Source organism: Canis lupus, chromosome 6 (genome assembly GCF_011100685.1).
Source record: "Canis lupus familiaris isolate Mischka breed German Shepherd chromosome 6, alternate assembly UU_Cfam_GSD_1.0, whole genome shotgun sequence".
In the NCBI taxonomy this organism is placed as follows: Eukaryota; Metazoa; Chordata; class Mammalia; order Carnivora; family Canidae; genus Canis; species Canis lupus.
In genome coordinates this window covers 52,962,351-52,980,779 of record NC_049227.1, presented here as the reverse complement: position 1 = coordinate 52,980,779, position 18,429 = coordinate 52,962,351, and the positions used below count along the sequence as shown (strand labels likewise).

General features: G+C 37.0%; 1 protein-coding gene across 4 annotated transcripts in view; it reads right to left on the bottom strand.

The window, feature by feature from the left end:
- The window catches only part of DPYD (dihydropyrimidine dehydrogenase), a 791,077-nt gene that overhangs the window by 43,151 nt on the left and 729,497 nt on the right, over positions 1–18,429 (bottom strand). The gene's annotated exons all lie outside the window — the stretch shown is intronic.

Here is an 18,429-nt window from a genome sequence, read left to right as displayed (position 1 = left end):
AGTGAGGAGACCCAAATTTAGTGCATCTTGGATACCTTCTAAAGGGTGGCTGTGGTGTGTCTTACTGAGACACCATTTTAGGAGGTCTAGATATAGATTGCCCACGTGAAATGCAAGAAATGGGTAGCTTTTCTCACAGAATCCATTTCTGTACACAATCTCTTTCCTGTAATGGTTTGTAGTACAGACGAATTACTGATTTTGGTTAGTGTCTTCTAATACTCAGCAGATACTCGAACATGAAACTCAAGTCCCCCTAGGATAAAAAGCATAATGACAGGTTGAATGTGCTAACACTACAGATTCCCCAAATAAAACCTTTATTGATTGAATGCCTTATCATCATCAAGAGTAACTCATTTATTTGATGCTTTCAAGTACTGTATATATGAATGTATGGATGAACAAAGCCTTTTTTCCTGAACAATCTTCACTAAAAGATTACTTCAGAATCATAGGTGAAAGCTTTATTATTGCTGTATAATTGTAGAGGACGCCTAGAGGAAGCTAGGTCAAGCACTGTTATCTTTCTCTTATACTGATTCAACCTACTGCATACTGGGCTTTATCCACATCCTACCAAGTTAATAAAGAGAAGATCAGAAGACAAACTTAATCCATAATATGAATCTACTGCGTGGAGCTTTTAGTTTCACTATACTATCAAGAATTTAATTTTCAATATTATTTGGTCTACAATTCTGCACCTTTATTCATAAGTGGAAAATGGTCTATATATTTTTACTGCAGTATTTAATCTGGGTTTTGGTAGTAACGTTGATCAAGGTTCATAAATTTATTAGGCAGTTTTCTATATTTTTTAAAAGCTGGAATTATTTAAATAACATGGAAACTCTGATAAAACTATCAGCTATTCAGCTGCAAAACTACTTGCTCCTGATACGTTTTGAATGGTAAGTTTAAATATTCGCTTTCCAATTCTATGGATGATTATTAGTTATATAGTTTCTTTTAAAAAAAAATTCATTAGAGAGAGAGAGAGAGCACACACACATGCGCGCGCATGTGAGGGGCAGGAGCAGTGGAGAGGGAGAATCAGGCTCCCGGCTGAGCAGAGAGGCCCATGTGGGGCTCAGTCCCAGGATCCTGACATCATGACTTGAGCCAAAGGCAGGAGCTTAACAAACTGAGCCACCTAGCTGGCTTAGTTGGTTATGTATTTTCAAAATTTTGGTAGTTTATATTTGATAAGAAATTACTTCTTCTCTCTGGATTTTACTGCCAAAGAGTTATATATAACACTTTGTTCTTTAATTCCCTTCTGGATCTGAGGTACAGTTCTGTTTTCATTCTTCTACCAAATATATTCTTACTTCTCCTTTTTTGGAGCTCTAATGATAACTTCATCTATTCATTGGTCTTTTCTTTTCAAATGTCACTTTTAGTTTTATTCTTCCTTTTTAATTTTCTTTTTGGTTCTTCCTAAAAAGACCTTGCTGACACCCAGGAAAAGGAGATGTTCCTGGTAGACCTTCTGCATCTCGTCCCAGTTCAGGCTGACCTTCCCTTTTCTGGGCATCTTTATAATCTTTAGGTTCTATTATGAAAACACCTCCTTTCTTTTCCCTTCTGTCCCCCCCACCCCACCCTTAAACTTCTGCCCAGATGCTTTTTCTATTTCTTTTTACCAGTTTTTTTTTCAAGTCAGAAATTCGGGCTTCCCAGCAGGTAGGACCACCTAAATATTTCTATTTTGGTAGAAAATACCAAAATTTCTACACTTTCTACTTTCATTTGTAAAAAACAGCAGGTGATTATGCAATAGATTCCATACTTCTTGGCTTCTGTAAAGGGGCAGAGATGAGGAGGACATCAAAAATTAGGTCTGGTAATAATGAACTACATTATTAAAATTCTCTGCTTGAGTAATGGGAAATAGCTATGTTCATTGAAAAGAGTACAGAGAGAAAGAGAGAAAGAGAGAGAAAGAAAGAAAAGAGAGAATAAAAAGAAGAGAGTACCAAGTCAGGAGATTAAGGTTCTAGGTCTTTGTTTACATTTTTTTTTCTGCCAGATTCAAAAATTAGGTCTTTTCCGATGGATCTTTCACCAAATTTTCCTCTTACTATTTACTCAAAAGGCTAGAGAAATACATAGAGCCAAGATGAAAAAAAAAAAATCTAATTTTTAGTTTCATAGTCACTTGAATTTGTCTCAAAACTTTTGAAAAGCTCATCTGTTTGCTTTTAATGATTTACGTTTCAGTGCTTTAGACCAGGTCACTTAAAGACTGAAATTTAGTGAGAAACTGACTGGGCTAACCCCTAAATGAAAAGAAGGTTCTAAATGTAGGTGCATGGCCCTGGAATCCCAGATCCCAGGATGAACACCACATCTGCACGTTGACCAGAGGAAGGAGCGCAGCTCCCATACAGCGCATCTCGGAATGTGAGACAAACGCTATGGTCACGTAGAACATTTTTAATGGGAGGCTGAGGAATAGAATACTATTTAGTGACGGAGGCAAAAAAGCCCTCACTGTGTTTCATAGGCTTTGGAGGCAACAGGCCCCTGCCTTCCGATACTGGCAATCGTGAACAGAGGCCCGCAGTACGAAGCACACTAGGGGCATTACTTTCTGTGATTTCTGGTGACATGACAGAGGCCAGGCAGGACGGATTTTGAAAAGCAAGCCCTATCCTGTGCCTTCCAGAACTCTGGCTCACGAACACGGGGAAGTGAATTTTATGCCACTGACAACACATCTGGGCCCTTCGGCGTGTCCCCAGAAGTCAGGTAAGAGTCCTGTGTAACACCTCTGTGCTCGAGCACCGTTCAGGGCAATGACACGGCCTTCCACCATCTGACAGGAAGATGATACCAAAGACCCCAGAGAGGTGTTGAGGGAGAGCACAAACGCTAGTGTGTGTGTGGAGCAGGTGAGCAGTTAGGATCGCGTGTCAGGGGCTGACAGGAGAGGGAGTGTCAGGCTGCCCTGTGAGTGAAGCGTTGAACATGGGCCCTATCATAGAAAATATGCTTTTTGTTCAAACTCTCAATATCTAGAGGGAGGGGCAACCTTTCTGGCATGAATGCTCTACTGCTGTGAGGACGCAGTAAAAGGTCGTCTCTGGGTTTGTTTAAAAAGGTCAGCTCAGGAACTACTGACCTCCAGGACTCCATCCTGACAGTTGCAGCCCTCTCTCAGAATCACTCCTGTCACTTCCAGCCTCCTGCGCTTTTCTGAAAACAAAACCCTCTACCACCTGCCGTCCATCAGTGAGCAACATGCGCTCTCTTCAGCTGATATTTCAATTTATTTGTGGTTAGATGTGCAATAATCCTCTGGCTGAAGCCGAGGGAACAGTTTAAAGATTTAAAACAAAACAAAGCCAGTGCTTCAAACATCTCTTCATGCAAAGCTTACCAGACACAAAAATGTGGCTAATTCTCATCCACACAAAGGCAAAACTAAGACACGCAGATGGTCAGTGCCTGCCCTCTGCAGAGGGAGAAGCAGGGTTGGCTCCAAGTAACAAATAATTATCCAGGTCCTTTGTAAATCAAGTTGTACCACTTCTCCTGTGAGCATCCACAAAGGCGGCTGCATATATTTGCTATTAGCTTCTTCTTTGTCTGGGGATTTTGTTAATGCCCTTTCTGCATATAAGTTTGTGTCGCCTTGTTCTCACATTTGACACCAACTGAAATAGCCTTGCAGAACCTTTGTTTCTATTTTCTTCGAAATGTGTATTCCTCAATGAGGTTTCATCTTAATCTCTTCTTTTCAAAAGGATATGAATTGAACATGCAGAGAATCAGCCTAACAGGACCGATTATCAATTTCCATTTCCTTTCAGTGCCTTTGCCACCCGTGGGCCTCCTAGACAGCTTTCCTTGGAGACAAAGGGTGTCTGAAACGGACAACTTTATTTTATACGGTGGTCTATCTTACTGGACGACAGAGACTCATCGCCCATAATAAATCCTTCCTCTGACCCTTTTATATAATGCACAGCTGAGCTAAAAAGGAAATCAATGTTGCAATTTTAATTTAGCACTTTCATTCTGTTAATTTATCTAAAAAATCCTATGCCATGACTTTCCCTTGTCAAAACAGCCAATTCCTGTCAATGTGAAAATGTGAAAATGCTTTGAGTTTCTCCCCCCCCCCTTTTTTTTAATAGTGTGGCTATAAAAACCACGGGTCACATACTCAGCCCTCCGTGTTTTTCTTGTGAGTGCAAAGCTCCTTTTGAAATCAATGTGAACACAGCAAGTTGGAGAAATGTGTAGTGTCTCTAGGGAGAAAGAAATCTGGGCCTACATTGTTAACTCTGCTAAAGATGCTTGTGAAACACTACAAAAATGGGATGCCAAGTGTCTGCTGTGTGTACTTGGTGGTGAAACCTGGTCATTTTAGTAAACTGGGGCTATATAATCATGCTTAATCCCTGCGGAGAGTTCTAAGTAATGAACATTGCTGTGTTTTTTGTCGGTGCGCCAAAAAAATGATTCTTTGGTTTCACTCTTTTCTCTCTGTATTTCAGACCTTGAGAATACCCTGCAGACAGAGCCTTACACTGCTTTGGGCACTATGCTTTCAGAGGAGACGCACGCCAGATCAATACCATGCGGCAAACAGTGCCATGGTAGGAAGGGTGCGGGAGGTCTCACTAGGGAGGTGGAACCTGCTACCTTTTCAGTAGGAATCTCATGTCAAAGGAATTATTTCCTAAAGTCTTCATTCAAATATCACCTTTCCTAACCATCCTATTTAAATTGGAATTTTTTTCCTGCCTCCTGCCGCTTTCCAGCCATAGCTGTGCTCCTTCTGTGCCTTTCTTTTTTCCTGCTTAGCACTTCTGATTTCCACCTTTATAATGTATTTATTTTGTTTATTGTCCATCTCCGTCCCAAGTAAAATGTAAATGACAATTTGTTCACCAAATCATCCTCGTGGCACAGTGCTTGACACGTGGTAGATGCTCAATAAATACGTTTCCCTAAGAAATGTTATCAGGCCACTGCTGCCAAGTTGTCCCTTATGTGTGGAAGTGGCAGCATTGTACCTTGATTGCCACCCCAGAACCAAGGCCTCATAGAGGGGTTCTGATCAGAAAGGCTGATCTACACAATGACTGTGTTTGGGAAGAAAAACCACCCATCACTCAAAGGGGCGCCTGAGCAGCTCAGCTGGTAATTTGTCGGACTCTTGATTTTGGCTCAGGTCATGATCTCGGGGTCCTGGGATGGGGCCCCTGTTGGGTTCTGTGCTCAGCATGGAGTTTGCTTGTCCCTCTCCCTCTGCTCCTTCTCCTTCCCCTCTCTCTCTAAAATAAGTAAAATCTTAAAAAGAAAAGAAAAAAATGAAAAAGAAAAGAAAACGATCTATTGCTCTGAGAACCTTAGGACCTCGGCAAGAATTGAGTTTGGTATAAGAGAGGAAGCCCTGTGCTCGCTTCGGCAGAATATATACTAAGAGAGGAAGCCCATCTCCAAACTCAGGACAAGAAATTAGCTGAAGTGCGGGCTTATAAATCCTCAGAGCTGGGGACTTGTGTGTTGCAAAGATAAACCTAACTGGTTTGAATTTGACACAAGACTTCAGCTATTGGTGCAGATACTTTAAGTAACTGAGTGAGGGGGCAGTATGGCATGGGTACCAAGCCAGGCATTGCAGGGAAGACAGCATCCTGGCCCATGTCTACAGGTAGATTATGATCTGGGGAGGTAGTTTATATGCTTCAAGTCCAGTGCAGGACACGGCATATACTATCTTGAATCTTGAAAGACAATGCTTTCAGCAGCAGAGATGAGATAAATGGCGTTAAAAGCACTGGGAACGGTGTCAAGAGAAGCAGAATGCATTTGAGAAATAGCAATTAGCCTCATGTAGTCTACTTACCTTATAGACATGCTTACTAGAAGGAAGGCTAAAAAGTGACATAATTCTAAAATCAGGAGGTGGCTAATTATACTGGAGATTCGGTTTTACAGGTTGCATTATTTGTTTGGGGAAACACATAGAGTTATTAATTTAAGGAGAGGACAGAGTCCATTAATCTATGCTTTAGGAAATATGTTTTATTTTATTTTGTTTCTGTGGGAGTAATATGGGTGATGGTAAATATAACTAGTCAAGTAAATAAATATTTATAAATACTGGACTATGAACCTTAAGAAGTATAGAATTCAAACAACTTCTAATTATTAATAGAAGATGAATATTCCAGAATAGAGTCAAAGACCTCCTGGACAGAAACTTTGCAACTTTGCTCATCAATCTTTCTAGTGTTTTGACTGGTTAAGAAATTCTTCCTTTTCTCCAAACTAAACTTTTTAACCTTCATTAGACTCCATTTTATTTGATATTATCCTCTGTGTGCACAGAGAATTACCATATGGCATTACCAAAAGTCAGCCTGAAGAGAGTAAGCAAGTAAATTTTGTTGAAATACTGTTCTCTAGAAACCCCATTGCTTTAATCTTTCCTCATTTCACTCATTTAATCTTTTAGTTTTAAAAAAGTAGATCTTAACTATCTTTGCTCTTTTTACATTTCTTTCTGAAAACTGACAATACAAACTACTTTGATCTAAGAAGAATATGACTATTGTAGAGACTAGTGGATGATCATTTTGTGACTCTTTTATGCCACTGAGTGACTTTTTAGTCCTCAAGTGAACTGCTCTGATTAGCCAAATTAAATATAAGGTTACCTATTCCCTCAGATACTTTTTTTCTATACTTGGGTCTAGTCAAACCATCATCGATTATCTCGAAAGTCAAGATTTACCATCATATGGCTAGGGAAGAGTGAACATGGTCCTGACACATTTATTTAAGTTTTTAATTTATTTAAGTTTTAAAGGTAAAACTTCAGTTTTCAGTTGATGAACTGGAGACTAAAAATTTTAATGCTAACAACACCACTAGGTCCTCACCCAAATTCTGAAAATTGGGTATTTTTCTATATTAGAAACCTATGCTTTACATGCCACTCAGTACTAAGATATTCACACAAAGAGTTTACTATGCTTCCTGCAGTTAAAATTTATTTTTCTAATAAATTCTGCTTCTAATATTGAGGCTGGGGTTTGACCAGTTCATTGAGAGTTGGTCCTTTATTATCCTCTAAAATTGGTACTATCCAATGAGTTTAAGAAAACTAGTAAAAATTCAATTGAATAGGGTTTGAAATATAGTACCTTCAATAGCCCAGAGGACTCTCTTATTTTCTAAATCTGATAAGCAAAGTAAATATATGAAGAAAAATACATATACTCCTTGACATCACATTTATATACTAGCTTATTTATGAAATTTTTTTATTGGTCCTTTGAATGTGAGAGAATCAACAATCTAGATGCTTTAAAAATGGATGAGAGCATTTATTGACCAAGAAAACATACATGAATGCATAGCAATATTTACTTTTGTGTTTTTATTTCTTCATTCATCTTTCCCTAATTTTTATATTTTCTATCTAATCTTTAAGAGATTTTTTTTGAAAGCTTCATTACAATATTCTAAGTGTCCTCTTTCCTCTTTAGGCTCTGCTATGTGACTGGGTTGTCAGGATGGTGCAGGCTCTGAGCCCTGCAGCATAGAGAAGTGGCCTAGGTGATTCAGGTCAATGTGCAATAACAGATATGGGTCCCTGCCAAATTTGGTCAGCCATTGTGACACCCCATCACCACATTTTAAATCATGATGGAGCTTCTTGAATTTCAATTTTGCTTGGATTTTGTTTCATTAAACTATTTTGGAAGAAGTATTTTGTACTCTTGATTTCTGTGTAAAAGTCACTGATCAATTGGTGGATTTATGGTTTGGAATGACACAATGCCTGATGTGTAGGAAACAGAGGAAACCTTCATAATGAACTTCTTCTTAATCACTTTGCCAAAGCAAATGGCTCCTCCACCCTGCTCCAAATAGCAGAGATTTCTCGAATTTTAATGTATCATTAGTTTGACCAGCTTTTAGTCCCTAATAAAATAATTCTTTTTTTTATTTTTTTATTTTTTTTATTTATTTATGATAGTCACACAGAGAGAGAGAGAGGCAGAGACATAGGCAGAGGGAGAAGCAGGCTCCATGCACCGGGAGACTGACGTGGGATTCGATCCTGGGTCTCCAGGATCGCACCCTGGGCCAAAGGCAGGCGCTAAACCACTGCGCCACCCAGGGATCCCCCTAATAAAATAATTCTAACCTTTAGGTTATTTATTTCTCTTAATACTCTGTTATGAGAAAAGGCAAATAGTCATGTTAACTGGGTCACAATGCTTTAACATTATAATTTTAGTAACTTTTCAGAATAATTTTTAACACACAGAGAGGCACATTTTCCCAAGGGACAGTGCAGGGAAACCAAAGAACTAGGTTTATTCCAAGCACAGATTCAATAGTCAGTGTCCATTTAAGATTTTGTGTTTTGCATTTTATATTATTTCCTTCAATATGCTTCAGCGTCAACCAAGGATGAAAAAATATAGCCTTCATGGTCCATTTGGAGTTTATCTCTTCTATTTGGACAGATACTAGGAATAAAATATTTGGTTTCAACGGCTATCTGTTCACAGAAAAAAGTTAGATGCTACTAAAATTTGCCTGCATCTTTTGAACACTCTGGGTGATCCACCCCCACTCTTCTCCTGCTTCAAATATTTGTGCATCCACACAGAGAATTGTTTATTTGATAATCTCTTAGTGATTTGTGGGGTGGCCCTTGCCTTGTGAATTTAGGAAAGCCACTTACTCCTTTTATCTGCTGAATGTGGGGGTCATACATGTTCTCTAAAAACCTGTGGGGCCTCACATAGGACGTTGGAGAGTACTTCACTTTTTCTACAGTGTGCAAAAGAGAAAATCTAGCTTCACCTGAATAACATTTGGAGGAAAAGATTTAGTAATGTAAAACCACAACTTGTATAATTTTGTTTTAACTTTAATTTTGGAATCTTTAAAAGGGATTCTTTTATAATAAACTAACTAGTGAGAAAGAAACAAACCCAAACACTTTTTTTTTTTTTTTTTTGGTTTGCTTTCCTGTGTAGGGTGAATGGAAACTGACCATATATGACTATGTTTCCTATTCTGTGTGGATGAATTTCCTTTTCAAAAGACTATCTTGGTTACATGACAAAATTTTGTTTTAACAAACCCAAAATGTATTGCATCTTAGATATCTGGATTCTCTCTAATAACTCAGACAAAACATCTCACCTACTATAGTAAATTAAGCAGATTTCAATAAAACCTTAGACCACCCACACAGGTGTGAAAGAAAAATCCTAATTAAGAACTTTCTAGTAGACAGAATTGTTAGAACTATGCTAAATATTTGCATAGGCTTGTGATTTAAGTGATTTAATTTACTAATAAACAGGCCAGAATAAACTATGATAAGCAATAACTTATTTTTATATAAATAGGTACCTTTAGGATGCTTGGAAATAGTGAATTGTGTTTAGTAAATAAATAATTTAGATCATTCCTTTTTTGGGGACTGATAATGGCTTATCAGTCCTTTTGAGGACATAATAACTTTATGATCATTGTTAGCTCTGCTCTTATCTGACTTATCACAGATTCTCAATATCCAGGATAAAAATGAGTGAAACTCACTGTACATACGAGACTCCAGAATTGCTCTTTTGGCCCTCATCTCAGTTCTTTTTTAATCCCCTAGAAATAGTACCTTTGAATTTTTTCAAATTCTATGTTTTCTTTGGGACTTTTCTGCCTTGCTCTGCCTGGACATTCATTCATTCATTTGACAAATATTTCTGAGTTTTGTTTATGTACAAGGCACTCTGCAAGGTTGTGGAAAGAACTCCTAGAGACAACATACCTGAGTGTTGCTGTTGAGGGGTTTACAGTCTAACAGAAAAGGAAAAAACAGGCTTAAAGAATACTTATCATCAAAATAGAAAATGATGTCATGGAAGGGAAATAATATATCCAGCTGGAGAGCCAAGACAGGTCTTCTTAAATAAGAACAAGGCTTTAAGGCATGTGCAGAGTCTGGACAGCATGGCATAAAGAGAAAAGACATTGTAAGCCACAAGAAAACGTGTAAAAAGAAGAAAGGAAAAGAGAGAACATAGAACTCACAGACAGAAGCTTGACTGGAGTTCCGGGTGTGTGATGAAGATGAATTGTTGTAATGTTGATGGTATACTGAAAAGGAGCCTGGGTCTCAGCAGTGGAGACCCTTGAAAGCTAGGCTACAGAGTTAGATTTTTGGTAGACAAAGGGTTCTATTGATGCTTATGAGCAATGTTGTAAATCTCTCAGTGCTTGGCTGAGTCTTGCTTTATCTTCTTACACAATATTTCTTCATATAACTTTTTTTTTTTTTACAAAGCTATAGAAATACCTCTCATCCCATTCTAGTTTTCTTTTTTAAAAAATTACTTTATGACATTCTAAATGATTCTTCTAAAAAGCTAAACTTGAAGGCTGCTAGAAAGGTCATTGTCAAACCATTTTCCCCATCCTCATTAAGCTTTATTACTCACATCAGGTTCAAAATCCCAATAATTAGCCTCTACTGTACTTTCCTACTGGCATTCTTCCAATTTCAATTTACCTGCTACACATTTATCTCGTCTTTTTGAAACCCTTGACCTCAAATTTTCCATTTTTGGAGTCATTTCCTTATCTTGTGTGTCTCTGTGTTCTTTTTTGAAACACCAACTCAACCAAGCTCCCTTAGACATTCTTTTTCTTGGATTGTGGCAAAAGTGTATCAAACAGAAGCCACCCCCCACATGCTGTTATACCTACAATACTAAACCTTGTATATATTGCTGATCTTGCATGAACCAAGCACACAGTACTATGTACTTAGTGATGCTTAATGAATAAAGGAATGAATAAATAAATGAAGGTTGGTACATATTGGAATACATGTTCCTCAGTAATAAAAATTATCTTTTATATTTACATCCTTAGCCACTCTCACTGGCACAGACACTCAATAAATGCTAATCAAATGAATGTAATTAGTCCCTTCAGGAAAAGGGATGCTTTAGAAAAATCCCAAGGAAGTGCCAAAAAATTGTTTTTCACCTCAAAAAAACAGAGAGCCTCCTATATGCTATTTGAGATAATAAGAAACATATTCTTTAGCTCTCATGGCCTATAAGCTTCTGATAAAGTATAGCCACTGTTGATTTCTTTTTTAAAGCCCAACTGAAAGGCTTCATATCTTTGAACCAAACAAGAGTTCTGGGTTTTATGACTTGCACAAACAAACAGAAGCTGAATGTGCTTAGAGTTATCCGTGCCTAATATTTTAATTCCATTGTTCAATAATTCCCATTCCTTTGCATTAGTTTTGCTTTATTATACTCTTATAATACTCTCAAATATATCTATAAAACTTTACAACCCTTTTCCAATGGCATATGGTGTGTGTTCTGAAGAGAAACATGTTTATGAGCTGAAAGATGGGAAGAAAATGTAAAGTGCTCTTACGGGACCTGGGGAGGGATTGCTGTCTGCCTGTGTGTCAGGAACAATGCAGTATATCAGGCTCTCGCAACCTGCATCAGAGCCCTTCTGCTTCAGTAATAGATACAAGTCTGGGAATGTACTATGCCAACTTTGATGCCTTTAGATGTTTTTTTTTTTTCCCCTGCTGAATATTAAAGTCAATAGTTCCTAAAACAACATTAATTCTGTATGCTGTAGAGTAATATCTGTTAGAGAAGAGAGAATTTAGAGTGTGGAGAGAGGTGTGACACCAAATACAACTGTATCGTCCTCTCCCATCGGAGCCCACCAGAATTTGCCCAGGCCAGAGTTACCAACAGTGCTCCATGGAGAACTTGTCCTTCCATAAGCATTCTTGAAAGTCTACAGATCCCAGGTCCACAAGATCCTACTGTGTTCTTAAAATGCTTCAGTCATTGAGCTCTAGATTCAGATTTTTAGCCACCTCTGATATATACCCCTTGTCTTCCTTGTCACAATCATGGACCTATTCACAAAGACCTAGACTGGAAACCTTAGCACGATCTCTATCCTTTCTCTTTCTGCTCCTTAGTTGGTTATTAAGTGCAGGCATTTCTTCTCTCTGTTCTCTCTCACCCACACCTACACTTCCTCCTCATTGCTCTTCTCTAGCTTCAGCCTTGACCTAATCTCACATGGTCTATTTCAATAATTTCTTAATTAGTCTCTTCTGACGGTAGTCTTTCTCACTCAAATTACCTTCCAACATGCCACCCACAAGATCACGATGCCTTTAAAAAAGCCTTAAATAGCACATTAAATAAACAACCCCTTTCTGTCCTGTCTACTGTCCCAGTTGTTTGCTTATAATTCACATCCTTTCACCATCTCAATCTAGCTTACCTTTGCAGCCTTGTCCCCCTCTGCACTGCTCCACACACCCTTTGTGTCAGCTGCATTGGATGAACTTACAGAACTCTGCTCTGATATTACTGTGACTACATCTCCATTGTAGCATTTTTATTCCACTTTTTATTATAGTTTGCAATTTTAGTTTCTGTAGCACCCAGTGACTGTAAGTTGCATCTTTAAGTCTTCTTCAGCATTTCCATTACTCGTTTGACAGTGTGTTTTAAGTGGACCCAGAATTATCTTTGCACAGAATGTTGGCTCGACTCATGAGCATTCTTCTGGTTAATATTTTCACATTTCTAAATGTGTGGCCTTTCCTATAGATATTCTACTAAAAGGAAACATAAAAAAGGCATGGATATGTCTTAGTCAGCAACATAAGGAAACTTCACTGGATGTCAGACAGAGTATCTCATGCTATCTGCCACTCAGTAATGATCAAACATGGGTCTGAAAATAAAATATTTAAGAATGGTCTGAAGACTTCATTTTTCTGAATTTTCTAAATTTTATTTATAGGTGCTCTAAATTTAAGCTTTAGAGATCTAGATCTACCTAATTAGATGGCCATTTGTAAAATTCTTGTCACTGTCAACAATGAAGTATAAAGTGCTGTGCTGTGAAACCTACTACCTTTGTATCAGAGATGTGGTTCTAGAAATTATCTTCTCAGTAAGTATATATGAGACATTTCTTGAGGGATTCTTACCAGAAAAAGATGTGCTTCTCTTCCATTGGTTTGTACTTGTAGGTCCCGTGAACTGCACATATGACTGCTTCACTTTTTGTATTAGCTGTTGGGCAGCTCAGTCTTATTTTCAACCTTCTTATATTACAGTATATAAAGCCACTGATGTACTTGGCTACTAACTCCATTCCATCTCTATTTTATTCTTCTCACTTTAATATCTATTCTCTGATTTCTTTTCCTATCTATCTATCTATCTATCTATCTGGGAAGTTACTACATTTTTATTGAAAACTGTTTAAGTTTTAAACATGAATACGGTTTGGGTATAAATATACTAGCAATTTCTATTTCATATAAAGTATATCAAATACTGTTTTATACATAGAAAGTACTCAAGGTCTCCTGAATAAATCCAAAGAATTTCAAAGTACTGAAAAGTCCTAGAGAAAAAAAGCTACAGGTCAGATATAATCAGTCACTTGAAAGAACCTACATAGCCTTTTGGTCAAAGTTGAACACAATAATACGATATTCATCATTATTGGCTCTCACTGATTCTTAGTGACTTATACTTCATAACCTCAAGTAAAAAAGACTGAAACAACAGTTTTCCCTACTATAATTCTCATATGGAGGATCTGAAAGAGAATGGTACTTTTTATGCATGTAATATAATAATAATAATATAATAATAATATAATAATATCCAAGCACCATTTTATAAACTAACTCTGTTAGACAGTAGTCACAAAAAATAACATCAATATCTCTCTTAGCTCCACCTGAGAAAGGTTAGTGTTATGGGATGTGCACAAGAAGAAGGGCAAGGAGCATAGATTGCTGGTCCCTGCTAATATGTCAGAGCAAGAGAAGTGAAATACACTGAGAAGGTCAAGTGCAGTGGAAGCTGAAGAGACAACTATTTGTGTGTGTGTGAATGTTCATAGGATCTGAAGAAACCTGAGTATAAATGTCAGTCTTCATGACCTGATCACAGATGACTCAATACAGAGGTGAAATCAAGATGCCCCTACTGAGAAGGTCAAAGTACACACTCCTTAAGAATGAGACTGCAATAAGCCAAGAGACCCAGGCCTAAAAGGAAGGAAATCCATGAACATACTTTTCATATTATGCTCAGATAGACCAGCAATGAGGAAAGATCATTTAAGACTGAATGATTTTAGTTTCTAGGGTTATCTTATTGTATACTTTTACATAAGAAAATTTTTTGTCATTTATTTTCCTTTGCTTAAATGTCTTTTAAATGAAGATATATGGTTGCTAAGGTGCCTACAATATAAAATATGCTTGAAAGTATTTCCATGGCCTTCATGACTACTGTGCTATTAAAAGTGAACACAATGAAAATTGGGAAGGACACATAGAAAGAAGCTGAGGAAAAAATGTTTTTAAAAGAGATTTTTAAAGACACACTGAAAACCATAATTGCTTTATTATCCCCATCAGACTTCCTTACAGTTCAGCATTCTTTAGGTCAGTTAGTCAAATTGCTGCTAAATGCTTTCATCAACAGGAACTTTATGATTGAGGTTACTACGTCAGTGCAAAAGCTGCTACTAATAACAAGAATTTATAATGTTAAGGATTTTTTTTCCTTAAGTGATCTAGAAATGCCCTTATAGATGAGTAAAATACTATATCATTCCTCTAATCTATTCTACATTCATTTACTTGGCTCCAGGATAGTTTACTGGGATAGGAAATGAGTAAGATGGAGGAAATCTTCACGGCTTCATATTTCTTATTTCATATATTCCATATGGAATTTTGTCCTTATATTTTTCAGTTATAAAGGTAAAATAGTAATATAGAAAAATTTGACACATGAAGAAAAGTTAAAGAAAAAACCACACATAAACCCAGCATGCTCAAAATTCTTATCATTCTTATGGGTCCTCCTTCCATCTTTTTCATGTGCAAGTCATCATGATGTAAAATGACTCTTAAAATATGTTTGCTCATTTTGCATTTTATCATATGGAGTGTGCCAGATAGCTGCCTGGAAATTGAAATACTCTATCCAATAATGTACCTTAATTTAATCAACCTTTCTCTATATTGCTTCCAAGTTTTTACAGTTAGTACTGTTTGATTATTAAATAATGATGAAGTGAACTTTTGTGTGCACATTTAAAAAATATATTTTGGAATATTTCCTTAGAATTAATTTAAAGTCTTTAGATTTTAGGACTTCTTTTCCAAAGAGTTAAAATCATTTCTAGGCTCATCAATATTTATGAGATCACCAGTTTCAAACCAATACTTGATATTGTCTTAATATACATAAACGTATTTTTTCTTGTTTATTATATGATATCAAAATGAGACCTTACTTTTCCTTTAAATTTTTTCAAGAACCAGTGAGCTTAATTTTTTTCTTTTCTTTATTAGTTGTATTTCCTGTTTGTGAACTGTCTGACTATAGAGATGTCAAGATATTTTTCTTAAAATTTTAATTTAACCTTTCATTAAATAAAAACATTAACTCTGCCACATTTATTAAACTTTCTCTAAATGTGTTGCTAGTCTTTTCAAATTTGCGCTCTATATTATATACATAGGTAATAAAATTTAGGCAGCTAAATCTATAATTTATAATATACTTATATAAATAAATAGATTCCATAACTCTTGATCTTTATTTTATTTTTAAGTTTCTTTTTGTTAGTGATAACCTGTAGTGATACTATAGTTTTCATTTCTTCTTCATTTCTTTAAAGTTTATAACTAACTTTTGTAGAGAGATCTATTTGCTAGTATCATTTTCCTTTTTGTTGCTTTTAAAAATTGATTACCTACTGAACTTTGATAAATATTGTTTTAATTTCTTCTACCTATTCTTTGGTTCATTTTATATTTAACTATTTCATCCTCTTGGAATTTGTTTCGGTGTATATGGTATGAGGCATGTTTAATTTTTCTCTGTAAGTGCTATACACATTTTCATATACTATATTTTAACTTAAAAAGTCCTTTCAGGGGTAGTATCACCGAAAAGGTGACATATGTTGCTCCTGACATTACTGCCACTCACAAAAAGAACAACTAACAACTATTCAAGAACAAGACACCACTGGGAGAATCCTAGAACACGGGGGTAAGACTGAAGCACCCCTCTGTACAAGAGACCAAAATAGACAGTATAAAAGGGAAGAGAAGTAGCTACACATTGACTACATTGTCCCTTCCCCAGGACAGCACAGTACCATGTCGAGGGGTCTCCCTTGAGGATCCAGCCCCTCCAGTGGGAAAAGAGAATCCAAAAGGACAACTAGTACTTCTAGCATTGCAGGTTGCTTTGTGGGAGCCTCTACTCTGATCTCACCCCACAGGCACTTGCAGGGAATCTATGAGGTTTAACCACTGGGTATGAGACTGACAGAGAAGGGAGGGGCTTGCAACAACCAATACATGGATCTTGGCAGACAAAATTCATGCCTGCAGCACCCAAGTAGTAATCTCAATCAGCAGTTTTGCTCATCTGCAGAACTTAGTTGGTGATGCTCTCTGACCAGGAAACTTGGCAGACTGCAGATCTGCTTGATTCAAATCCTCAAAAAAGAAGTTATGCCAGCCCTAGAACCTGGTTTGCCCACACCCAGGTAAGGAGCTGAGTCATAGCTCTACTTGCTATGCAGATGATTTCCTGGTTTCCTGGCCACATTTGACCAGAGGAGATAGTGAGAACCCCTAGAAACTATACAGCCAGGAATACTTGAACTGAGAGGTGGGCAAACAAGCTGATTGTTGCAAAAGCAAAGCTAATTAAGGACATGGAGCTGATGGTCACAAGAGCAAAACCAGTTCAGGATATGGACACACAGGCAAGGGTATTAATTTATAGCCAAGGCTCAGGGTAGCTCCCAGCCCCTCCAAACCAAAAAGTCTGTCTGGGAAATTGAGAGTTAGGAACAGCCCCATTCCTTCCCTCTCAGGCAAGGGAGTTGGACAAAGGCCTGTCCACCACCTATGGCTCCTGCTCCCATCTCAAGAAGGGCTGGCTGGAAGATGTGTGGCCCAGTGTACTTTGAGTCAAGAGAAGGGCAGCAAGAGTCAATACTTGACAGAGCAAAGCCGGTGTTAAGACAACAATGAGCTTTACCAGCCTTAGAGCTATTTTTCCCACTGCACCTGGCAGGAAAACGAATTCTTAGTCCTACTCATTAATAAATACTAATGATAAATACAGCTTTCACCTTGCTGGAACTGATTCTTGGAATTCCACCTTGCTGGAATTGAACCAGAATACCCAACACTGGAGCACCTAGATATATTGGACCAGAATACTCAACACTGGAGCACCTGGATATATAAAGCAAAAACTAATAGAGCTAAAAGGAGAAATAAACTATGACATAATAACAGTTGAGGATTTTAATACCCATTCTCAACAACGAACAGATTGTCCACACAGAGAATCAGTAAGGAAACAGCACATTTGAGCAATGCTATACACCAAAAGACATATATATAACATTCTATCCAACCAGAAGAATACCCATTCTTTTCAAGTGGAACATGAAACAAAGGTACATGGAACCCTTTCTAGGAAAGACGCTAATGTTAGGTTACAAAACAAGTCCTGGAAAAAAAAAAAAACAAAAAAACAAGTCTTAGCAAATTTAAAAAGACTGAAACCAGATCAATCCTCTTCTCTGATCACAATGGCATGAAGGTAGAAACCAATAATAGGAAGAAACTGAAAATTCACACATATGTAGAAATTGAACAGCACTCTACTCAATAACCAATAGATCAAATTAGAAATTAAGGGAAGTAAAAACCTATTTTGAGACAAATGAAAATGGAAACACAAAACAGCAAAATTTATGAAATGCAGCAAAAGCAGTTCTAAGAGGGAAATTCTTAGCAGTAAAAACCTTCATTCTAAAACAAAAAAGATTTCAAAAAACCCAGCCTAATTCTATGTCTTAGGAAGCTAGGAAAAGAAGAAAAAAACTGAGCCCAAAGTTAGCAGAAGGAAATTAACAATAAAGATTAGAGCAAAATAAATGAAATAAAAACAGGAAAACAACAGAAAAGATGAACTAAACTCAAAATTGGTTCTTTGAAAAGATAAATAAAATTGATAAACCTTTAGCTATATGAACCAAGGAAAAAGGAAAGAAGACCCAAATCAATAAAATGATAAACAAAAAGGGAGACATTACAACCAATACCATAGAAATACAAGGGATTATAAGAGGCTACTATGAATATATTAAAAAAAACTGTTACAATCTAGAAAAAAATGGAATATTCTTAGAAAACTACAACCTACCAAAACTGAGTCACGAAAAAATAGAAAATCTGAGTAGATAAATTCCTAGTAAGGAGATTGAATCAGTAATCAAAACTTTTTCAATGAA